The sequence below is a fragment of the Rousettus aegyptiacus genome, unplaced genomic scaffold (assembly GCF_014176215.1).
Source record: "Rousettus aegyptiacus isolate mRouAeg1 unplaced genomic scaffold, mRouAeg1.p scaffold_m13_p_12, whole genome shotgun sequence".
Lineage (NCBI taxonomy): Eukaryota > Metazoa > Chordata > Mammalia > Chiroptera > Pteropodidae > Rousettus > Rousettus aegyptiacus.
Genome location: NW_023416287.1, coordinates 80,160,214 through 80,186,535, shown reverse-complemented (window position 1 = coordinate 80,186,535; position 26,322 = coordinate 80,160,214). Strand labels below are relative to the sequence as shown.

Here is a 26,322-nt window from a genome sequence, read left to right as displayed (position 1 = left end):
TCAACCTACAAGGTTAGACAACCCTTAAAAATGAAAAGAAGTCACAATACTTCAAAGAGTGAAAAGATAAATATCCTTTATACAAGTTAGAGGGGGTTGATTTTTAGCAAAAAAAACAAAAATTACAGTAATCAGCACTGCTGAAAATAGCAACATTTTGAGCGAAGACTCTGGCCTTTGGTGTGACCCAACACAAGCTGTTTTACCTCATCTTGCTCATGTGTAAAATGGAAGTACTGTGTAATGCCTCAAAGAATTGCTGCAAGGATTAAATGAAGAACTGATCACATGTGCAAAATATGCTTTAAAAACAGAAACCCATCATTTATTTCTGACCTGTTAAGCCTATCGAACACACTCATGCAGCATATGTCACCTACCAGTTAGTCTTACCACAGACATCCCAAAAATTTTCCTAACAATTATATTTATCTCCTTTTGTTTACTTCCAACCTGTGAATGGAAGCCCCTTTGGCTATCAGAGGTAGGTAATCCAGCCTGTCCTTTCCACAGCAACCATAAAAGCTGGGGCACAGACTTGTGTACAACCTCCCTCCAAGGAGAAACTGGTGACTTGGAGCAGATTGGAAGAAGCAAGTGGAAGAGGTGTCCTCCAGTTTTCCTGGTTTCTAGGGAGGATCACAAACTGGCCGTAGGGTCTATATAATTAGAAGCCTGGCCCTTAGGAAGAAGCTTATAAAGAATGTAGGTAGACCACTTTCAGGGGAAGACTTAGAGAAGGGCAATTTTGTCTGCTCCCCCTGCACTGAGCCTGAGAAGGATAGCCTTGGGGAGTGTGACTGACTCAGTAAGAATTACTTCTTGACTTGCAATAGTCTTGGGGGTTTTGGGAACACAAGCCCTAACCTTTCAGAGCTAGGTGTCTGGGGAGCTGTCCTTCTGGGGAAAGTCATAAATGTTATTTTGGTAAATTAAATGTGCTCCTCAAGGAAAAGCTAAGAGTTGGGGACTCTCCCAAATGTATGGTGCTGTGTCAGAAGTGGGGTTTATAGCATGTCTCAGCCTTTCCTACCTGTTCTGATATGGATATTTTCTCATTTGTCTGGTGTGTAGGAGTCATTCAGCTAGTTTCTGGATCTCTTTCAGAGGGAACTGCTCCACGTGTAGCTGAACATTTGGTGTCTGTGGGAGGAAGGGAGCTCAGGAGCCTCCCATGTCACCATCTTAGTCAACCCATCTTATTTGGGTTATGGGGTTTTGAAAGAATATCACAAAAGGGAAAGCACACTTCTCATCACAGCACCTTGGAGATTTGGACCCAATCTCCATAGCAGGGGTACCTGATATCACATGTCATCATTAAGGATATTAATGTAGTGTTGGTCAGGTTCTTCACTGTAAATTTACTATTGTTCCCTCTAATCCTTGAAGATGTGTCTCTTACATTATTTAGAAGCAGGAAGATTTAAATATGCTACAGAAAAATAAAGGAGAAGCAACCAGAGAGAAAGAAAGAAAACCCCGAAAGAGTACTCTTGATGTAGACAAGAAAGACAAAAGGATTTCAGGAATGAGGGCATGGTCAACAATGGGAAATGCCAGAGGAAGTAAAGTAAGATAATTACTGAAAAGTGTCAAATTATAGGTTGTGATGACTCTAATAAGTCTAAGGTTAATTGTTTAATGGAGCAAAGCCTTCGGAATGCCATGGGCTGGGCTAATTACAGAAAGTAGACATAACGAGTAAATTATATATTCTGGAAGCTTGACCGTGAAAGAAATATATGGTAAGGGTAATGGTTACAGAGATAGTCATAGGGTCAAAGGATGTTTTTGTTTATCATTTTTTTTTAATGTGGAAGAGACGAGAGAGAGAGGTGGGAGTTAAAGATCTAGGCAACTTGACTGGGTCAAGTAAGTACACGTGGGGTATATCACCAGGTGAGGCTGAGTCAGTGTTCATTAAGTAATATTGTCCAAATTATTGCTGATATGTTTGTCAAGAATGCTCAGAGCTTTAATGAGATAGAGACTACCAGGTCAGACAGCACAGTGTATATTAATAACAACAGTAATAATAATAACGACAATAACAATGATATTTCTTAGATGTGTCCAAATCTCCAAGAAGCTATTCTTTCAGACTTTTAGTTGATACTCTCAAAATAATTAGTAATTACAAAGGCAAAAATATTAAGTTTATGGTGGAGAATCTTAGCAGGCATTACCCTAGTCAAGTGATCAAAGTTAACACTGGATATTAATAAAAAATCAGTGGACACCCTGATATGATACACTGAGAAAGGCATGTCATTTCTGAGTTAGTCTTCCCAATCATGCATAACCTCAATCTAATCGTGAGAAAACAACAAATTCAAACTGCTGAATACTCTAAAACACAATTGACCAGTATTCCTCCAAAGTGTCCAGGTCATGAGAGACGAGGAAAGACTGAGGAATGAGATGGGTAATATAATGACTGAAGACAACAGGCGACGCCAGATTGGATTGTGGAACAGTCAAGGAACATCAGTAGAAAAACTGTGAAATAGTATAAAGATTTATTCTTTAATCAGCAGTATTGTACCAAGGTTAATTTCTTAGTTTAGATAAATGTTTTATGGTTAGCTAAGGTGTTAATATAAGCAAAACCTGGTTAAAGGGCCTGTGGGAACTCAATTTTGCAATTCTAAAATTATCTCTCTCAAAAAAAAAGAGAACACTGCAAGTCAAGTCTCTACTGTGCTCTTTGCAATTCTACTCCGGTCTCCTCTTGCACTCCCTCTAAAACTTTGAGGGTAAGATTCAATGTTCTTAACCTATAAAGGGACCATTTCATCCTGGTGCCAACTTCATCTCCAGCTTTCCTCCTGTCACTCTTCAACACTCAGAGTCAGAAAAACAAAAACACTGAATATTTCCTAAGTGTTTCAACGTGCATCATGTCTCTGCACCTTCATTCATACTGTTCCTTCTGTATAGAATGCCTTTCCATGCTTACATGTACTTATTACACTTCCAAAAAGGCTCAAGTGCCTTCCACGAGTATCCTATTTCCTTAGAGATTTCCTTACTCTGTTCTCAGAACATTTTCTATGTTCTGATATCATAACACATCACACCGTATATTATACTGAAATTATAGATTTATTTGTCTTCTCTACTAAATTATCACCTTCTTCAGAGTTAAGTCATATTCAACTTAAGGATACATTATCTAACTCCTAGAAACCCTTAGGACACACAATAAATGTTCGATGAAATGAATGAATAAATGAATAAGTGAATGAATAGTCCTGCCAATCAACCCAGATTGAACTTGAGTATCTGAAATTATGTAACCATATTTATAAGTTCTAACAATAGCCATAGCCACCTACTTATGTTCGATCAAAGCGAGAGGATAGATTTTTAATCTCTTTTCAAACCACGAAGTACACTATGAAATTTAAGTAAACATCAAAAATTTACCCAATCCAATCAGAGAGCAAGAGAGGTTAAAGCGCTAGGAAAATATTTCAAAATACATAAGGCAGACAAAGGGTTAATATCCCAAACTATAAAGAGTAAGAGTTTGGTTTCCTTGAGGGTAAGGACTGGCACATAGAAGGAAGGTATCAGTGTGATTATAAATTGGTACAAGTTTTCTGGAAAACCACTTGAAAGGATACAACAAAAGTCTTTTTTAAATGTGTATAATCTTTGACCCAGCCATTCCATTTCTAGGTATTTTTCTTAAGGAAATACTTGGACAAGTAAACAAAAGTATATGTATAAGGCAGCATTTATGTTAAACATTTAGAAAACATTCCAGGTACCCACTATATGCATTGATTAAGTAAACCATGACACATCCATTAAATTGTTAGTAGTCATTAAAAATAATGGTATGAATACTTTTTCCAAGATATGCAGCAAATCAATGGAAACTTTTGTAGTAGATGAGTGATTTATTTTATGGACAGTTTAGGGGAAACAGGTTGAACTTACTGTATACTTTCACACACATGAAGGCATTTGAGCCTCACAAGCAGCGAGATACAAAGGAAAGGGAAGCTCTTTTTCATTTGAGGAAACTGAGGTTCAGAGAAGTTATGTTGCTCATATAAGACCTCTCACTGAGTAGGCATTAAAGCTCAAACTGAAACTCAGACCTGATTCCCAGTTCCGAGGCCTCTCATCCACAATAGGGCATCCCAAACAGGCCCAATTGTAAGAATTGCCTAGGGTGCTTGGAAAAATTTCTGAATTCTCAGCCAGCCGTTTCCCCGATCATTCTAATTCAGCAGGTCTGAGGTAGAGTCTGGAAATTTGTTTGGTTTGTTGTTGCTGTTGTTGTTGTTGTTTTGGAAATTTGTATTTTTTAAAAAGCTCACCAGATAACTTTTATGACTGGATCAGTTTGAGAAATGTTAACAGTCACATATATACCTTATATAGAGAAATATTTATAATACAGAGAAATACTCATTCTGTCACTACTGGGTTTTTAAATATCAGGATTGACTAAGACTAGGGAAGAACTTCTGTATGAGAACTGGCCTGTTCCACTCCAAGCAGGGTACACTTGGGCTATTTTTGGTATGTGCAGTTGACCCTAGAACAATGTGGGGCCTTAGGGGCTCCCCTCCCCTCAAGTAAAAACCTACATATAACTTTTGACTCCCTAGTCATCCCTCAAAGTTCAAGACTGGTCACAGGACCCTCATAGACACCAAAATCCTTGGATGCTGAAGTCCCCTACATAATGCTGCAGAACAATGCATACAGTTGGCCCTGTGCATTCCACAGATTCCCAACTGCAGATCGACAACACTGCTTTTGGTTCACAGGTGGTTGAATCCATGCATGCGAACCTGAGGATATGGAGGGCCAACTGTATATTTACTGAAAAAAATTCATGCATGAGTGAACCCACACAGTTCAAACCTGTATATTCGTTTACCTCTGTTAGGGAGCAGAAACCACACCTCTGGCCTGACAACTCCCTTTCCTTAGCTGGTTTTATCTCCCCTCTGGCTGAGTCTTCCTTATGCAATGGTCTCCTCTTCTAGTTTCTTCCATCTCTCCTTGGACTCTAGTGTATGAATCTCCATAATCCCTGCCACAGAGACTGACTCACAAGCTGACTCAGCTTCCTGTCCAAATTAGCAGCAGTTCAGCCACCAAAGAATATCTTCTTCTCAACAGAGAATCTAGAAATGCAGATTCTGACAACCCAGGATTTATGAAGCTGAACCTCACCTCACCACACATCAATCTATTAGTTCCTTTCTGATGAACAAATGAGGTGCTGACTGGACTGTTCTCTGTGGAGGCATGCATGACTGACTGAAAACACTGATGGGAAGCCAGTAATCCTCAAAACAAAAGCCCTTTTCAGGGCTCTGAGGCTGCCTACTCACCGAGTGCTGAGGAGCCTAGCTGTGGCTGCTCCCAAGGGGTGGGTCTCTCTATACTTGTTACCTAGCAGTCCTTGGCTGGGCCGTGTTATGAAAAAGCTGCTCTCCAAGCCCATCCTCAAGGCTCTGTCCTTGTTTAAGTCACATCCAGCTACTTTACCAAATTTGAAGTCAACACATAAGAAGTACAGATAAAGTGCTTTGGTTGTTACAAGAAGGCGGTGATCACTCCAGCCAAATATTTAGAAAAGCTGTTTGGATTAAGGTGCACTTGATCTGGACCTTAAAGTTTGAGTTAGATTTGGACATGCGGTAATGTCTGGAAGGACACTATGATGGAGGAAGAGAGCATAAGCAACCACAAAGAAAGGAGAGGGGAGGTTGAGTTTTGATTATTTCGTGATTCCAAAAATTAATTCTTAGCTCTTTGGTTTTTAATACAGTCTGATAAGCTGTACTACTTTTTGTAAATCCAAACTTGTGAAGAACTTTAAAAAAAAACTAAAACTAAATTAATTAGCGAAAGAGAAGAAACTGATAGTTATAGAATACCTTCTATGAGCAAGTCATCCTAAATGATCTCACTAAATCTTCAAAACAACACCTGGGAGATGGGCATTCTCCACTCACCCATCCCATTTCACAGATGAGAAAAATGAGGGATAAAAAGTTAAGGTAAGTTGTCCAAGGTCACATTATTTACCAATAAAAAAAAAAGTCAGAGGAGGTATTCAAACTGAGTCTCAACTGCCCCTAGATCTTACATGGTGCCTACTAGACCCTCCTCCTTAGGGTGACATAGAGAGAGTCACAGCACCTTGCAGGGCACTCCTCACCTGAGATCTGTGCACCTGGGCTCTGAAAGTTCTCATTACAAGAGGCAGTTTAGTTTCAGGATATAACATCACTCATCGCATTAAATTAATCATGTTCATTTGAATTTTGTTGGTTTTAAAGTATCATTTATATTTATTTTGTAAATTAATTTTGGTCTTATATATTTGTTTAATAGCTAAGAATATAAGAAGTATATAAGTAGTGTTATATTTGTACATTTTGAGTAACATTAAAATAAAAATATTTTCCAACATTCAAAAGATGTAAGATTTTTTTCCACTAAAACGTCTGTATGTATTACTCAGTTGTGAAAAAGGTTGTATTAACATATTGTTCAAAAATAACCATTAGCTATAACGTAGACTTTTTCAAGTCAATTCGTCTCTAGAACAACAGTATAACTGCATCGTGCAGAGCTGAAACTTTTCTACAACTTTATCTTCATTCTTTTGCACCAGGCAGAAAACACAGCCCAGGATGGTGTGTCGTGTGAAAACTCTAAGCATTCCATTCATGTCTGTTCACTGAAGTCAAAATCAATTGCGGAAGAAACTTTTTCTCCTTCAAATTTTTACGACTTTTTAATTTCGAAATTTTACAGATGTTTAAAGGCCCTGGATTTTTTTCAAGTTCTTCCTCTTGATTAAAAAAGTAGGTATATAATTCCTTTACTGTTGATCCCAGAAACACTATAAATACAAGATACTTTAATCACATCAGTTAACTGAGAGATGTTCTTCCAGTACATGTTTTACATTTCTATGATACATTTTATAATGCACATATTTTAAATATTGGCAATTTATAAGTTCCCTTTTCTCCTTGTTCTCTTTCTTACTTCTAATCTGTTTCTTCTATTATGATAAATGAAACTGGATATTTAAGAGAAGATTCCCTCTTTTTTAAAAAAGAAGAAATCATGTCTTTTCTGGAAAATTTTCAAAAGCAAGAAACAGAGAAGGCAATGACTTCATCTCTAGATTAGGATGAATAACTTTAATTACTCAGAGGGCATAACACTGAACACATGCTTTAAATCCATTATTCGGGCCCTTAAACCCTGTGACTTCTGACCCAAGTGACACATGCATACATCACATAGTTAACACCTAATGAAAGTTCCAGGAAACTCAGCCCTATTTGTGAACAATGTCTTAACCCCTCTTACCTCATTTCTGCTTTAGGCTCTTACTTCTAGCTATGAAACTCTGGAAAATTCCCAACATTTGCCCCTACTAACTTCCCACCCCTTCCTGATTACCAATTTGACATATCTAGTTCTGATCCTAGATGCCTTCTTCAGATCTGGTTTTGTCCTTGTCTTTTGGCTCCATCCTCTTCTGGCTACTGTGGATGACTCACACCCAAAATGCTGCCCAAGTCCCTGCCCTGTAACCTACATCCACCTATGTGACACTGACAGGAGTAGCAGCGTGGCTTGCCTGGCCTCCCTTAATACAAGATGTAAACATTCAAACTTAAAAAATTTAAAGAAAAAAATGTTTAAACATGAGCCAGCGAAAATATAACCTTTCTATTTCATAGGGCAGGAACAGAATGATGTACATAGAATGAAAACCTCCCAGGTTGTCTTTGTATCAGTAGGCCTGAATGTAAAAGTATGAAGGACAGTTTCTGTGAAGAGATCTCTGCTTCCACTTCCATTCGCCTCACATAAAGATATTCCCGTTCAAAAGAAGAACACAGAGTGACCTGTTTGTCTCATTCGCCATTGTATTCCACAGAGCCTAGAACAGGCTTCTCTAAAATGAGAGGGACTTTTCATCCATGTGTCAAAACAATTACTTTTTAAGAGCTTTATAGACAGACATGTAGTTGACATACAACTGCAAATACTTAAAAAGTATGGTTTGCATTTGCCAGTGAAACCATCATCGATATCAAGACAACGAACATATCCATCGCCCCTAAAAATTTCCTTAAGAATCTTTTTAATCCCTCCCTTCTGTTCCTTCGCACATTGCACCATTCCCAAGCAACAGCGGTCTGATTATTATTACTACAAATTAGTTTGTATTTTCTAGATCATATAAATGGAATCATACCTACATTTTTATCCTTTTTCACTAAGTATAATTTTTCAAGATTCATGTCATTGCATGTATCAAAAGTTAATTCCTTTTTATTGCTGAGTAGATTTAATTGTAAAGATATACTATAATCATTTATCCATTTATCTGTTAGAAATGTGGGGTTGTTACCAGTTTGGGACTACTGCAAATAAAATTGCTAAAATATTCGTGTACAAATCTTTTCATATACATATGCTTTCACGTATTTCGAGTTAATATCTATGAGTAGCATGGCTAAGTCATATAGTAAGAATGTGTTTAACAATCAAAAACTACCAAACTGTTTTCCAAAGTCATTGTAGCACAAGCAGTGTGTGAGTTCCAATAACTCCACAACTTTGACAATCGTTGGTATAGTAGGTGTTTTCGATTTTATATTTGTTTTACATTCTAAATGGTGCAGAGAAATATCTACTAAAGTGAAAATCTCCTAATGAGATTTTAATCGGGATTCCATTTGAGGGGCACTCACATCTTAAAAAATAGAATCTTCATATCTGTTAAGTGGTATATCTTGACCTTATTCTTAATTTCTCTCATCTGTTTATTCTAGAAATTTTATTGACCAAGCAGTATTTTTAAATTTAGTCCTAAACTATGAGAATTGCTATTATGAATAAAAAAAGGTGATCTTGGTATGCTTTTCTACTTTAAAAAGTAACTTATAGTTTTCATATCTTATCATATAATTGATCTCCACAAAGTAAATGTATCTAATTTGAAGCCTGAATATGCCAATAAGTGCTATATAGACATTACTACCATATATTCCCTTAATTCTGTCAGTTTCATTTTAGTTTAAAAAGAAAACAGAAGAAACACATACACGCAAAAGCAGAATAAGAATAGGCTAATGGCATTGTAGAATAGAAAAGTATGCCATCCCAAAATATGAAACTTTGTCATTTAGATTATTTTGAGCTGAAGGCAACTGAGAAAAGGCAGAGGCAAGAAAAGCTGACTGCCTTCCTGCTATTTGCCTAAAACATGACCTAAATTTACAAAGGTATCCCTCCTCTCCTCCCAATGAGGATGAACAACAGTTAATCACCAGACACAACTTTGCACCCTTATCAGCTCAGAGATGGTACCAGAGAAACCTACATACAAAGTTTACTAACTAGGCCTTGTCTTCCATTAGTTTTCTATGTTTACCTTCCTACAATTTGCTGCCCCTAGAGACTCAAGGTCCCTTCCTTGGTCTTGTCACTTCTCTAAAAATGTATTGTTCCTTTGCTAAAATGCTAACCTTGAAGTACTCACTTCTAATACTCTCATGTGATACATACGCGATACACATGTTAATAAACACCTGTTTGGTTCTCCTTGTTAATCTGCCTTTAGTCAGTCTAATTTAGAGACACAGCTGGAGAACCTAAGATGGATATGTGAAGAGATTTTCCCTCCCCTTCAGCATCAACTATGTAGAAATTAAAATGGCATTTGTGGTAAACCGCAAGTATTTCTGTGTCAACAAAAACTTATATTTCTCATTCCTATTATGTTTATGCATAAAATAATTATTCATAAATATTTTTGTTTGGTTGGTTTGTATGTTTTAAATTTCATCCTGGGGAAAAAAAAGCATAGATGATAGAGGCTTTGTTCATCCCTCTGGCATCCAAATGAAAGTTGTGATGGAAAAATCGCCTGGGATCTAGATGAGTAATCCATGTAGTCAGGGAGAATCCCAAGAAAGCACCCTGCAACGGCAGAAGGTAGGACGAGGCGAGGACGCGATGCTGCCGGGCCCCGAGCTGCTTCGTGAGACTGAGGCAACGGCAGCGGCAGACACCTCTCAACGGGGCTGCGTCCACAAGCCGATTTTCGCAGGGACAGACCTGCTCACTCTGAGCACCAGTGCCCATTCGACTGTGCACAGGGGGCGCCAGGGACTTACAGGGGAACACTGAGTTGTCAGAGTGAGGGCCAAGGCGAGACTCGCTGGGTACAGAAGTGCCGGTGGTATCCACTGTTCCTTGTTGAGCTCTTCCCTGTCTCAGTGTGTGGACACAGCACCACTATAGCCAAGATATCATCAAACTGGATAACAGAAGTCACCCAACCCAGAGGATTCCCTGAAACCCCACCTACCCCAACTCATGGCCCCACCCAAGCCACATCCTAGTGTGTCTTCAGCGAGTCAGACACTCCTTGCTAGGACTCACACTGGTAGAGGCAGCTGACCTTGGTTTCTGGTGTGACCTTTTGAGGCAACTATAAGCACAGCATCTGTGGACTGCTTGCTGAATCTGAACAGGTGGTCCTGGAGGGGTAGAGGCTTGGGCTAAATTTGTCCTGCAGCTGAACTCCTCTCAGGACTATGCCACTGGACACCCACTTCATAAATCCACACTAATAAGACCAGGAGTCTTAGGAGCTTTGCTTAGTACATAGAAACAGACATGGAAAGGCAGCCAAAATGGGAAGAAAAGAAGTAGAAACTATATGAGAGAAAAGAACAGAGATCCAGAAATAATGGAGTCCAATAATCTAACAGACTCAGAGTTCAAAATACTGGTTATAAGGATAATCAATGAACTTTTGGAAGTGTAGATAAATTCAGTGAGAACTTCAACAAAGAGATTAAAAAAAAAAAACATAAAAATGGAAATGATGAAAGGGAACCAGTCTGAAATGAAGAACACATTATCTGAGATAAGAAGCATATTAAATGGAATGAATTGAAGAATAAACAAAGTGAATAAAGAAAAGGATCAAATGACCTATCTAGAGGATGGGAAAGTCAAGGACACTCAATCAGAATGGCTAGAAAAAAGATTCCAAGACTATAAAAATAATTTAAGGAGCATATGGAACACTATTAAAGGTCAAAACATCCATCTGATCGATTTACCAGAAGGAAAACAAGATGTTGAACAGCTATTTGAAGAAATAATGATGGAAAACTTCCCTTCACAGAAATGGACATAAAACCCCAGGAAGCTCAGAGAACCCCAAAAACCAGGGATCCAAAGAGGCCCACAACAAGACACATCATAATTAAAATGCCTAAGGTTAACTACAAAGAAAAAATCTTAAAAGCAGCAAAAGCAGCTAGTTACCTACAAGGGAACCCCCATAAGACTGACAGCTGATTTCTCAAAAGAAACAGTGTAGGACAGAAGGACTGGCACAAAATATTCAATGTAATGAAGACCCAGGATCTACAACCAAGAATACTTTATCCAGCAAAGCCATCATTTAGAGTCGATGGACAGATAAAGAGGTTCCCAGACAAAAATAAGCTAAAGGAATTCATCACCACCAAGCCAGTATTACAAGAAATGTTGGGGGGACTTCTTTAAGAAGGAAAAAAAATGTATCAAAAACAGGAATAAAGAATGGTAACAACTACATTCCTGTCAATAAGTACCTCAAATGGAAAAGAACTAAGTGCTCCAAGTAAAAGATAGAGTGGATGAATGGATAGGAAACAAGACTCCTACATGTTGCCTACAAGAGACTCACTTCAGGTTAAAAGACACACGCAAATGAAAAGGAAAGGGATAGAAGAAGATATTGCTTTGATGTACCTAGAAGGTATTTAAAAGTCAGATAGAGAAAGATAAACACTATATGATTTCACTTATATGTGGAATCTAAGGAATAAAAAGAACAAACTAATCAAAAACAGACACAAATATAGTGGACAATTTGGTGACATTGACAGAGGGGAGAAGTGTTTGGGGGGCTGAGAGAATGGGGTGAAGGGTTAAAAAGTACAGATTAGTAGCTAATGGATGGTCATGGGTATGGGGAGCATGGCATAGGGAATGCAGTTAACATTAATATGTTGGCTAGGTGAAGGGTAAGGGGAGGGAGGGAGTAATTGGGGGGCTCATTTTATGAACCACATAGATGTCTAACCAATGTACTGTATATTTGAAACTAATTAAAAGAAATTCTAAAAAATAAATAAAACAAATTTCATCCCGACTTCTAACATTTAAGAACTATAGCCAAGAGTAATATATTCAAGAAGGGCAAGCAAGATATTAGGTAAAGCAAAAAAAAATGGCAATAGCAAGACTATTCTAGAGAACAGGAGTGAGGATATACCATCCACTGTGGATTTTTAGAAATTGTATCATAGAATAACCATTAATTTTTAATTTTTTTGAATTGTTTTATCTAGATAACTCTTTTAAAAGACACAAATTAAAGGACTCATTGAAAAGCATACTGGAATTTTCCTTAAGCCCACTATAAAAACAGGATATCACTTCATGTCCTATCTGTCCCATATTAATTTATTGGTGAGCTGTACAAGGAACAGTGTCCCTTGTGCAAATAAATTGTCTTTATTTGAATTGTTTTAGAAAGGAATAAGTTTCTAGGATTATCCTTTTCATAAAGCCTTGTGCTGTGGAGATGGGCTCACCACTTAAATTCTCTCGTCTTCTTTGTCAGTTCTAATGATGTGTCTAGACATACAGAAGGAAGTAAAAAATTGAAGCAATCAACAACATAATTTTGACAAAAAATCACATACAGCTGAAATATTGAGTTGATTGGGTAAAATGAAATAAACTTCCTGCCAGTCCTCACTTTTCACTGCCTGCTCAGACACTATTCTTATCTAGGATGCAATAACTGGGCTTAAAATTGACAGAAACAAATATTTTAAAAATCTATGCAATCCATCTAAATTATTGGTATTAAGTTCATCTTCATCATTGAAATTGGAATGACAAATCACAACAAAATAAACCACCAGTTCTCCATGGTTACAATTCCTTGGCCAGAACCTAACTTTGCATGTATATTAACCCCAAAAAGATAGAATAGGAATTGGCATTTCAGCCAAATATGTGAATTTGATGAACATACAGATATGTCATCTGTTCTTTGAATTTTCAGTTTCTCTACATACTTACAAAATATCTATATTAACTAAAAATTTTTCTATAAATATTGAAGCAAAACTGAAATGTTAAATACTTGAGTAGGTTCAATTTGGGGAGATAAGAAGAAAAGGAGGTGTCAGGAAACCTACATGTAAATTATCTCATGTAACCTCACAAAAATCCTTCATTCTTCTCTTCAACAAAAAAAGACTAAGGGCCCACTACAGCAACACAGTTAAAATGGAGAGGTGGCCCTTCCTCTTCACAGAGCCCACAGGGAGGTTGACACTGAGCAGATAATCATTGCTGTGCTCTAGTGGAAAGAAATATAATTCTATGACAGTATATGACAAAGGAAGCTGATCTAGACTAAGGATCTCTCATTTCGGAGATGAAGCCACAGGAGCTCAGAGAGATTAAGAAATTCGATCAAGATTATACAGATAAGCAGTCGTGGAGGGATTATTCCTTCCCAGTCCTGCTTGACTCCAGAGCCCTTGCTCTTTTCCTGGTTTCTTGGGCTCGTTAAGACAACTGCATGAGATACAGGGGGCAGTCACAAAGCCAAGAAGATTCTTTGCAATGGATTATGCCTCCCTTTCTTTAAACCCATACAGTTTAATATCTCCTACAAAGCCCCTTCAAGTCTGAGGAAATGGTTTACAAATCCCTGCAGGACTGATTAATCATGCTTTTGTTTATACATTGCTGAGTTGACCCATGAATTCTTGGTTGGTAGTTATTGTTCACTATTATATGTTACAAATATCATACAGGGGGGGTAATGATAAAAACACCCCTGAGACAAAGCAATCAGAGGTTCTGTGGTGGGCAGCATGGTTACCACCCTTTGGTGTAAATTAACATTGAGTCAAAGTTTGCACTTCCTATACTAGTACTATTCGAAGTGGCACATATTGACTAACTTTTTCACAGGTTGGTATGTCACTCTTAGGGTGACCGACTGGTCCAACTTCTTCCAGAACTTTATAGATTTTAAAATTAGAAGTCCTGATCCTGAGAAAGTACTTGTGCCCAGGCAAACAAGGACAGTTGGTCACCCTAGTCACTGTGCTGCTCAGAGATCAGAGAGTCATACATTTTAGAAACACAAATATATCTATTTGGTACTATTGCATTAAAATACAGAGTACTCAATGACATACACGAAAATTCAATTCATTGAAATATAGCAATGCATATTTCACTACAACGTACAAAATATATAGTGCATTAATCAGTATTTCTATCAATCCCTGGATGTACATATACATATACATCTACAATGCAGTACCTCAGATGACTTGTACCTTTGGTATTCATTAAACAAACTTGTGCCTTCAGTGCACCCGGAAAGAAATAACCATAGGCTTCATGTTTGGGAGGCATGCATCCTACTTCACACAGCCACATGGTCCAAGGCAATTTTCGCAGACATCATCCCCCAGTTCCTTCACTGCTCCAGGGAAACTTCCCCTAGCAGTCAAGTAAACTCATTACTTGGAGTCTTGACAGTCAAATATAGTGTGTTTTAGACTTTATGGCTACACTACAGTAAAACTCCTATTTTTCAGGATGGTGTGAATCCAGGGTAGTACATATGATGGGTTTTGTTTCTTTATTTTTATTTCCATAGATGGAGACCAACTGACAGGGAAAGTTGTTTGTTTTTACCTTTTTCTAGAGAATATAAATTTAAGGGATCAAAAGTGATACACATTTAATTAATGATCTCTGCTTAGTTTATTTTCACCAAGAAGGTGCAAAAATGTTGAATACCAAAGGCAAATTGTTTTAGTAGTGGATGTTTACAGCCTTGACAAATTGAGAATCAAATTATCAATTTCTTCCAAAGCAAAAAAAACAACAAAAAAAAAACTATAATTATGACACAAGGAATTCTAACAGATGAAAGGCAATTTTATATGTAGTCATGCTACAGTCCATCATCTGAGTCAATTTCTATTCTCCAATCAGCACAATTTCCACATTCAATTTGTATATGTTGAGGGCAAAATTTAGCTTTTGGGAGTATTAGCACACCTATAAGATGATCAAGAGAAATTGTATGCAATTAACGAAGGACAGATTTTGAGCAAAAGTAAATAATTATTCCAGGGTGTTACAGGAAATAACCCTACGGCCTGAAAAACATGTTCATCGTGGTTATTATAAGTAATTAAAGTATTTTTCTCTCTTCCTTATGAAAAAAAAAAGTGAAGTGTAGCTATGGCAATAATACAATGTTAATTTCTTAGTGTTAAGTTATTTTCAATATTTGATATAAGCAAAACCCAATATTTAATAACTTGCTATTAAAAATAGGGTCAAGCCTCCATCGACCAGCTTCATCGGGCAGAGAGAAAGCTAACCAAGCCAGAATCACCTGAGAAGGAAGAACCAGCTTGTTTTGCTGAGGGTGCTGTTCTGCTTGCTATGAGAGGGCCTGTGAAGGCTCATTCATGTTCTGCACACTTCTAGGCTAGCAGAGCACATACTGTTGGTTTTGTTATTAATTCAACAGCCACCATTTATGAAATATTTAATGGGTACCAGGCTTTGTCTAGGCTGGCTACACAATTATAAATCCTTACAACTATGAAAGGTAAGAGTCGTTTTTTAAAATTTTACAAATAGGAAAAGAGGCACAGAAGGGTTGATTGTCTTTACACAGATCACCCAGCAGGAAGCAGCGGCAACAGGCTCAGAGCACAGATGTGTCGAATTACGTCCATACACCCCATATATATAGCACAATGCTTTGAAGTGTTAAAACATAGCATAAACCAATATTTTTTCTCCTCTCAGAATTCTTTTTTTGAAAATAGAAAAGTTCTTAACTTTGTGAAGTTCTGTTTTGTTTTATAAGTGGGGCATAAGTCAGTTATCCAGACTGGTTTTCTGGGATATTTTAAATATTTTAAACATTAACACTAGAATTAAAAAATAAATTATACATGTTACTGACCTATAAACTGATTTTATTTTTAATACATATTCTATATTTTGTTTGGATGCATATTAATGTCTATGAAAGGCTCAGTAGCTAGAGGACGTAAACATTTTCTTGTTACTATTTTGTTTTCATTATCACCATCTCCTTGCAAAAACCAACTGAAGCTGATTAGAATGTTAAAACCCAACTAAAATAAGACAACTAATTTTATTTATTTATTTATTTATTTATTTATTTTAGGCAAGGCAACCCTTGGTTGACCTCAGGGATTGCAAGGACCTTGTCAGTTTACGATCCCTTATTTTTTATTTTTTATGCCTAACAACACCTGGTCTTCCTAGTGGTCTCCCATCCAAATACTAACCAGGCCCAAACCTGCTTAGCTTCCAAGATCAGATGGGATCGGGCTTGTTCAGGGTGGCATGACTGTAGACAGATACTGAATTTTTTACAATTGTAAAATGACTAGAAATAGATGTGTCAAGTATCTAAAATAAGATAATTATTGAAGTTATGCACTAAATTTAGTTTTGAGTTTCTATCAGTTATATAACATAGGTAAACAAGTGAGACTATAATTCTCATTATTTATTTTATTAAAAAACAAACAAATTTATTAGAAGAGTCAAATATTTTTCTGGCAATAAATCTTAAAAGGGATTTTTAAAAATTATTCCCATTCAGTGACTGCCCACTCTATGCTAGGCCCTGGGCTTGGCAGAACACATACATTACCTTTTAAGAACAAACAATTTTTATCCTTCTAATAGGCTCATGAAATAAAATACAATTTCTTTGACTACTGTTTTGCAATTATTTTGGGTCATTCTTCAAATGAATATTTCTTATTGGCTTTCTATTAAAAAAAAAAATAGCATTAACCATTAAGGCATGAAAAGCATTTCAGGAAACAGACAAATAAAAGATAACATGACCTGACAAGTTTTGATTCCTAAGGAGTTGGCCAAGCACAGGAATAGAATAAAAGAAACTAGAGAAAGCAACCAAATCCTTTCACCAGCTGTTAAATATCAAATACCTTAAATAAGCATTTGGCATTTGCAAGACTGCAGTCAGTTTACAGATGAATTTCTTAATATGTCCCTGTTCCATGGTACTCTTTGTTGCCCAAAACAAACAAATGACAACAACAAAAACAACACCTGATATGCAAATAAACCATGTTAGAATTCTGAGGTATTGCTAAAAAGTCCCATTTGTTTTAAATAAGCCAAATGCATATTTTGTAACTACTGAAATAGGTAACATTCACTTTAGAACTTGCAAATATATACTGTTTTTACAATGGGAAATACAATTATTTAAAATGCAATTTACTTTACTGCTATAGGTCAACTTTGAAATTTACTTTCGTATTTTATATTTCCCTTCCAGGTTTTCTGTTTTCATTATTTGAGATAAGAAATGTCTACTTTCTGCCATTCTTTTTGTTTGTTTGTTTTTTACAGTGAAATGAAGCAATTACTAATAAGACATTTTCACTTTTTATATTTTTTCTATTATAACATTTTCGAGTTTAGACCCACCCAATTCAGTCATCCACAACAATACTTGGAAGGACTCAAACTCGGAGTTTTATGAAGGTCCCCAAATGGATTATAAGAAAATAACTGAAAAATATACTACCCTAGAATGTTAAATATATACATTTACAATGCAGTTAACTTATACTCAGCATACACATAATGAATGTGATTCAAAGGGTCTAGTTCCTGGTGATAAATAACCACGACAACATCTTTGCTCTTGGGCATTACGGACATCCTTTCCTGGGCTCTGTGTTTTGTGCTCTGTGACTCAGTTCTGCACTTGCGTGTCTTGCTCTTGTAGTAGAGCTCTTATTACGCAGGCAGAAAACACTCAGCTTCTCATTATGAATTTGCTCAAAACTCATTTCAGGTCAATATTTGTAATTTATTTTGTGACAGTTTGCCTCTTCCAGAAATCACAATCAAATACGTCCTACCACTTATTTAGGAACAAGGTAGTTTGAGGGAACTGAACACTAACCCAGAGCAGCACTGTGTCCGTGAGCTCATTTCTTCACATCCACAAGTCCACTGCCATGGGTCAGTGTTTCTCAAAGAGTGGCCCACACATCAGAAACTCCTGGGAAGTTTACTAAACATACAGACTCTGGGCCACTTCTTAAATTAGAATCTCTCGGGGTGGGGAAAGATCTGATTTGTTTTTGTTTTTGTTTTAATTCCCAGGATGAATCCCAGTTTAGCCATTTACAGTGTGTCTTCAGGAAAGTTATTTAAACCCTCTCAGTCTCCCTGAGCTTTGGTGTTATCAACTGCAAAATGAGAAGAATAAAAATTATCATCGGAGCTATTTCATGTAGTTCTAATACACGGTTTATGTTTAGCTTGATAAATTATAGCTGTTATTTATTTTTATTTTTTTATTTGATGGATTGCTGTTGGGCTTGGGGTTTCAGAAGGTTTTCTGGTAACTATGAAGCAGTTCATACCCAGTAGCCTCTGCTGCCTGAGAACAGAAATGAAAAGGAAAGAGATTAATAAGTATTCTAAATTCCTCTACGCACGATGAATATTTTAATTATATTTTACTTATTATTGAAAAGAAAACAAGCACAGAGGGTTCCTGTTTTAAGCTTTCAAATGAGCTAAGCAGGAATCATAAGAGCAGAGCATGTGCTGGCATATACAAAGCGGCTGGTTTAGATACTGGCTTTTAATTTTATGTGTCCACCTGGCTGAGCCATAGGGTGCTGAGATAGTTGGTCAAATTTTCTGGGTGTTTCAGCGAGGGTGTTTTGGGATGACATTTAAATTGGTGGACATTGAGTAAAGCAGACCGCCCTCCACAATGTGCATGGATCTCAACCACCCAGTTAAAGGCCTGAATAGAACAAAAAGATTAGTTTCCACTGAGCAAGAGTGAATTCTCCAGCACACTGCTTTCGGACTTCATCTGCAACAGCAGCTCTTCCTATTCGATGGCAGAATGCCTTCAGACTCAAACTGGAATATCAACTCCCCAGGGTCTCCGGCCTGCCAGCCTATCTATTAGAACTGCAGCACGGGCAGCCTGCAGGCCCACTCTGCAGATTTAGACTTGCCAGCCTCCATTATTACGTCGGCCAATTCCATAAAATAAACTAAACAAAACTGCACTAATATGTTATGTTTATTGCAAGCCATAAACAAAACCTTGGGGAAGTACAGTGATGGATGAAACACTACCCTTTCCCTAGTGGAGAGGGAGAAGCTAAAGGGGGCTCTGGAGTCATAACATAAACCGATTTTTAATGGGAATTTACTGTTCTAAGTCTTTACCTGCAAGTTTCATTTAACTAGGGGTAAGTGGCATTATTGCCCTCACTGTATGGATATTCAGCTAAGCAATATACTAGAAAGATTTATTTGGTAGCCATGTGCTAAACAGAATAAAGGGAGAAAGTGGTTAGAAGTCTAGTTAAAATAGAACACCTTTGCTAACAATGGTTTTGTCGACAAAGGTTTATTGATGAGAGGGCCATGAAAATAAAGAAAATGAGAACAGCATTGGGGAGAGACTAGAGTGTCAGCCTCAAGAGAGCAGGGCCTCATCTGTCTTGATCCCATCTGTCTTGATGCACTCTGAGCACCTAGAATAACTGTTAAGACTTCTCAAATTTTCTGAAACTCCATCCAGTTCTCCTTAAGCAAACTCCAGTTCCTCCATCTAAACTTGCCACCTTATATCATAATTTTTTCAGTATTACAAATAGCTGTTGACTATTTAATATAATTACCTTTAGGTGCTCCCTAATTTCTTCCTCATTCTTCAAAAGGTGTCCTAAATGTTTGAAGTGTGTAGGGCTTAATGGAAAGATAAAATACCCAACCATCGCAACTGTAAAATTCTATTATTGTTGCTCATGTATAGCTTCTACAGCTCTCCATATTTTTTAAAAATAATTTAGTTATATGTGAGTATGTTTAACAAATAGAAACTATTCATGAATAGAACCCTCTGGCCAAAGACCTAATATCTTTCATTCAACATGTTTGCTATACAAATGACTTATTTTAAAGTACATAGGAATCTACTTCTGCCCTAGAGATAAGTATTTTGACATGCAAATACCTAAAAAAAATTTTAAAATGAAAGGATGTACTAACAAAAAAATTCTCTGGAAACTCAGCTATCATAATATGCACTGAATTCAAGTGAGTTGTGTTAAAATAAATCTGACATATGTTGTTTTTACACTTTATCTTTTCAAGATCTCATTTTATTGTTTCCTTTTTCATTTCTTTTTTTTTCCCCTCTTCTAATTGTCACTTACATGTGAGTTTAGGACTCAAGATTCCAGTATTGTCACTCTAGAGAATCTTTAACACAAAGAAAAGTACTAGTATTTCTGGGATATTGTCTTTATTGATAGCTCCAACAGTGAACAAACAGATTGTCACAGGTATTCTCACTTTAAATGAAATAAAACAATGTTTCTGAATAAAACTATTCTTAAGAACTCTGAGTAATCTACACTGTATAGTGTATAAATTTCATTGTTAGCAAAGGTTAAGAAATTAGATATATTTCTGTGATTTGGTGGCAACAGAGAAACAGGTTAAGTGTGAAGCCCTGGAGTCAGGCCATCTAGGTTCAGGTTCAAATGCAGCTCCTTGTGCTTAATTTCTCTGTGCCTCAGCTTCCTCTCTATAAAATAGGGTACTGATGATAATAATGGCACCTACCTCACAAGACCCTTGTGAGGAATAGATAGGTTATATAAAGTGTGATGATGCCTGACACTTATTATCATTCCTTCCTAAAAGACACACACCCAGTATACAAGCCATTTTTGAGAAATCAGAAAGGTAAGAAGTTTTACTGGTCTGGAATTTAACAGACATTAGATTTTCGTGCAGAGAAGCTTATCTGTATTCTCGGGTTAGGATGGGAATTGTTTACAACTATAATATATAAAGTTCCAAGAAAAAAAAATTAAATGAAAGATAGATCTGGGTTTGTTTTAATAGACTTTAGAAGACTTGGTAAATAATTGGTTTTTATTTACTTTAATTACATAAGATTTGAACAACATACAAAAGTCTGGCCCTAGCTCTTTATGCTGCCACAATAAACCTTTTTAAAAAGTTTTCCTTTGCTAAGTGTCCTCTAAGTGTTTCACATATCTTAGTCTTGTCCTCATCTGAACTGAAAGTTCACTGAGGACTAAGTCATGTTGGGCTTTTCTGCATTTCTCCTCCAGACCCAAGCACCACATTTCAGGCTCTCAAAACCTTTGTTTACTGATTGTTAATAAAGTCTTAAATTTGTGTGGTACTTTATAATTTACAAAACACTCCCACATACACTGTTGCATTTTGTCCTCACACACACACAAAAAAAATTATCGGTATTTTTCAGTTTAGGAAACTGGGGTTGAAAAACTTATATAATTTTCCAGAAATCATAAGAGCTATTTAAATATTGAAAACCAAACTTTGAGTCTAGGACCTCAAAGCAAGCCCAGTGTCCTTCACATTACACATTTCCCGCGACCAGCTCCCCATCCTTAACCAGCACGATTGGGGAACTCTCAGATATGCCAACACCCCCAGTTTACATACTCAGGAGTAAAATGGCTTATCCAAGGCCGAGGTTTGAAATCCAGGTCCTGGTTCCCTGTCCGGGGCTCTTTCCACCAATGAGATGTTGGTTGGATGTGGAAGGGAAAAGACACCTGGAAAATAAAGTCAGTGACTCTCTCTCCACTCACACCCCAAACCATGTCCCAAATGATTTTCAAACCCCTAGAACTTCAAAATATGTACATTCTCTAAAAGAAACCCAGAGGTTATGCAGAAAACAAAACCCTATATATTTACTGATACTTTTTACTTTTCTTCCCCCTTAATACAAGAAGCTACACACAATTTCTGCTTTTATTGGGGCTTACTCAAACATTTGCCTTTGGTGTGAAAGATCAATATTTTCTCCTCAAATCAATTAGCCATGAATTCATTCTAGTAGAGCAGCTATGAATCTCAGTCCACAAGCTCAGGTGTCCAAGAAATATTGCTGTTTTACTGCTTCTTAATCAACTTAATATGGCACAGAGCCTGTATATTCATCTCAGTCACTATGAGCACCCCTTCCATCCCCAGGTTGCACCAGAATTGATGAGGTCACATGGAGTGCAGAAAGGATGGAAGAGTCTTAGGTGAAAACCCTTATTCTCCAAGCCCAGAGTGGTCCTGCAAGGGCAGGAGCCCTAGTCTCCTTGCCATTAATGTGCATTAGAGATCTTTTCCTGAACTGGCAGTCCAAAATCACACTTCCCCTGGGTACTATTTTTCTAGGGCTTTCCCAACCCTCAGACACTGCCAAGACATTGCATTTATTCTTACTCCCATGAGACTTTAAACCTCTTTCTTATCAGTTTAGGAGAGAATCTTCCACCTTAATTTCTCTAGGTCCTCAAAGGCCTTATCTATTTCTCTTCTCCTAATAGAACATTCCCATTAGCTCTTAAAATCATCAAGTCTTTTCCAAAGAATGAAACTATAAATAAAGGAAAAAGGGAAGAAGGGTGGGGGGAGAGGGGAAAGGAGGGGAAGGGAGGGAAGAGAGGAGGGGAGGGGAAGGAGAGGGGAGAGGAAGGGAGGGGAAGGGAGAGTTGCTTCTCCTTGCCATCCCACAAAAATCTCTGAGCCAAAAAATCAAAAATAAAACCCGAGATAAGGCTACAGTCCTCTAATAGAGAAGGAGGGAAAATAATAAAACAATCAGTTAATATTTCAGTCATTTATCCTTCAACACTACTTTTGCTCCTAAGTCTTGGAAATAGTAAGACACAGATGCTAAACTATTTCACATTAAACAAGATTTAACAAGACTGGATCCTCAAAAGGATGAAAAGTGGAAAGCATGCATTAAGAAGCATTATGCAAATACAAACTTCCAACAGGCCCCGCAGTCATGGTACAAAGCTGCCAGATAATAGGATTTCTCTCCTGGGAGGGAAGCCGGCCAGAGGTGATGACGGCTGAGGCCTTGCTTAAAAAGAGCAGAAATCCCTGACACACCCACCATCTTCTTTATCCCAGATCCTCTCTTGATCCCTTTCACACCTTCGAATGTATTCATCTTTTCCAGGGCTCACCAAAAATAGGAATTGAAACAGCGTTTGGAGAATAAGACACATTTTTCACTTTTGCAAAATATTTGTCCTTTAGCTAAAGAATAGTTTTTGAACACCCATAAAATAATATTCAGGAATGGTAGTGGGGGCTAAGGATGGAAAAAAAGAGGAAAAATGGCATTGTCTACGTTTACTCTCGTAGAGGTCAGCAAAACATAACTACGCCAGCCTCATTTTTCTGAGAGGAAAAAAATAAAAAGACTCAGCCAAAACACTGTATTATAGAATTACAAGCTTAAAAATCATTTAAAACAAAGGTGAAAAAACTTCAAGGGTTCCCCTTTCCAAAAACAGAAAGTCATCTGCGTTGTTTTAATGGCTCTCTGAAGAGAGAATGTCTCCCTCCCACATCCCTAACCTCTCCAATGTTAACCTGTTACCATTAGGTGTTAAGATTTCTTTAGGATGTCCTGGGTTGTTTTTTAATTACTGCTTCTTTTGTTTACCATTAGGCGCTGGTTTGACCTAGGACTGAAAAATGTACTGGTCTTTGGAATTATCTGTGACTCTTCTGTACAGGAAATTTGCTTAGTCTCCCTCCATTCATTTCTTAATCAATTATGTATTTACATCAGCATTGATATTTATTTTATACTTCGAGTTACTTTTTTTTAAAATGTTACCTGAATTGTTCCAGCATTATAAAATAGGTTTAAAAAAATAACTAATAATTTTTAAAACAGCAATATAAAGACAACCCTATAAGATAAAGACTATATTATCCCCATTTTATAAAAGAGAAACTAAGGTTCAGAGATGTTAAAATTTTTTCAAAGGGAATGGTTTGAACCCTTAACTACAAGGCTCCAAAGCAAGTATAAATTTTACGTACCACTGCCTCCAATGGCCAACAGAAAACAACTAGAGAAAGGCCAAACTCAATGTTGTACTGTATTTAAATGAAAAATGAATGGTCTATTCAACCAGACTACTATAAGGCAGAAAGGCAATATGAGCCAAAACACAGTTGTTTAATATTATTCTATCTGGACATACATCAGAACTTACCAATTATTGAAGAGCAAGCAGATGTAGAAAAACACCAAATAAGTCTCTACAAAGAGAAAAAATACCTTTGGGGAGAAAATTGAAACAGTACTAACACTATTCACCCAGGCGTCACTAGCTGACGCCTTGTCTCCAAATTTTAACAGATCAAGTGACCAATTTGAATTTCCTCTCTTGTCCTCCACTTCCATCTGTCCCATTTTTAAAAGCTCCCTTTAAAATCCTTGGATTGCAGCAGAGACGTAGTAAACCAAAGGGTACAGCTGTGAATAGTGGTTTAGCAAAATTTAGAAGTCCAGGTCAAATTTAAGTCTCCCTTGTCTGAGCAGAAACTGTCCATGGTCCCCTGTCGTGGTCCCCTGGCAGAAAGGCTCAGAGAGAAGAGGGCATGGGGAGAGGTAGGGTGGGCCCAATCTGCATTTTCCCAGCCCCTCAGTGCACACAGGGCTACCCAAGCAGCTCTAACAGGAGGATGCTTGAAAGAAGGGAATTCAAATTCTATTCTGGCACCTGGGAGCCCTCCAACCTGTGTGCTTTACCGAAGCACATAGTAAATCTAAATCTTTATGGTCAGAATTTTACCTCAGAGGACTAGAGTAGCAGAGCCCGCCCCTGCGCCGTGTCCCTCCTGCATCTACACACTTGGGCAGTGTCCTCACTCCTCTCGCTCATCTTGTCGCCCATCCTGCAATGCACCTGTGTCTTACTTCATTTTGGATCCAGAGGGATTGGAATTTCAAGTTTATCTCTAGTTCAACCTGCTCCTCAATGCTACTCACCAATTATTCTATCAGCCTGGCATAAGTGCTTTTAGAACAATTTTTAAATAAGTCAGAATTGCATCCTACCAAAAATAGCTCTATGAAAGGTTGAAAGCAGATTTGCAAAGGTGGCTGCACACTAAAATTAGCTATTAAATCCTGAAGCCCTGGGAGTAAGTCAGGCCCTGGCATTTTAAACATTCCCACGGTGATCCTAATGGACAGCCGTGTTTGAGAACCACTACGTGGACACTCAGAACCTGCTGCCAGGGGCTGGGCAGGGTCAATATTCACTTCCGCTTTGCTTCTGAAATGGAAACAGCTGACGATGTAAAGCAGAAGACCACTTGGACAGCATTTGTAACACTCATGTCTGTTCAACTTGTCATTTTAAACACAAATAGTATCTTTTTAGATCCGAATTATCTGTAAATTCTGAAAATGTCATTGTAGTTAAATGTCTCATTTGCTCAGAAAGGAAGAAGCAAAGAGAAAAGAGAAAGGAAAAGAAAAGCTGGTAACTTTAATAATTGTCACAAGTTTTATATTTCTATATAATATTTCTACCTGAGATATTCGTGCTGATTCTAGAGGGGAACTTCTGAGGAACAGAGTTGTTGGGGGAAGGCAAGCCAAGGTTTTAGATAAACTATTTAGCAGCTAACAGGACGGATGCAACACGTTCTCTATGAGAGCTGAGAGCGGAGCTGGAATCCATGGTGGCATCGCAGATAGAAGTAAGTGCAAAGGACGTGTCAAAGACGGCTGCATCGAACCAGAAAAACTATAATCCCTGGAGGATGCACAAGCTTAGCAAATGCCCACATAAAAGAACATTAATCAAAAAGAAATAGAAATATAATTGTAACTACCACGCTCACTCGGATACTATGGTTTACTTTGAAAACAAGTAAATATGTCTGTTTTATTTTATTATGATCTTATTAGATTAGCTTAGGAGACAGGAGTACACTCATAGAGAAAAAAGTGTAATTTCAAAGCTTCCTGAAACAGCTGAACAGTAGTCCTTAGGGACAGATGGCCCTAATGTTTGAAAAGAACAATGAGTCACCCAGGAATAAGGAAGAGCTCACACTACTCCTATGAGCAGCGGTGTCTGTGCAGATGTGAACCTTAAAAAGCATCTCTTTTCATTAATTTGGACTTAGAGTAGGTCGAATCTAAGAATGATTTTTGTTCTTATGAGTGGGATATGAGTGTGTGTATGTGTGTGTGTGTGAGTGCCCACATATATCTTATTAATTATG

General features: G+C 37.4%; 1 protein-coding gene and 1 pseudogene across 2 annotated transcripts in view; both read right to left on the bottom strand.

Moving 5' to 3' along the window:
- LOC107502171 (mucin-2) overlaps positions 1-26,322 on the bottom strand; it is an 81,329-nt gene that overhangs the window by 42,341 nt on the left and 12,666 nt on the right. The window lies entirely within an intron of this gene.
- LOC118610383 lies at positions 16,416-16,532 on the bottom strand (annotated as a pseudogene).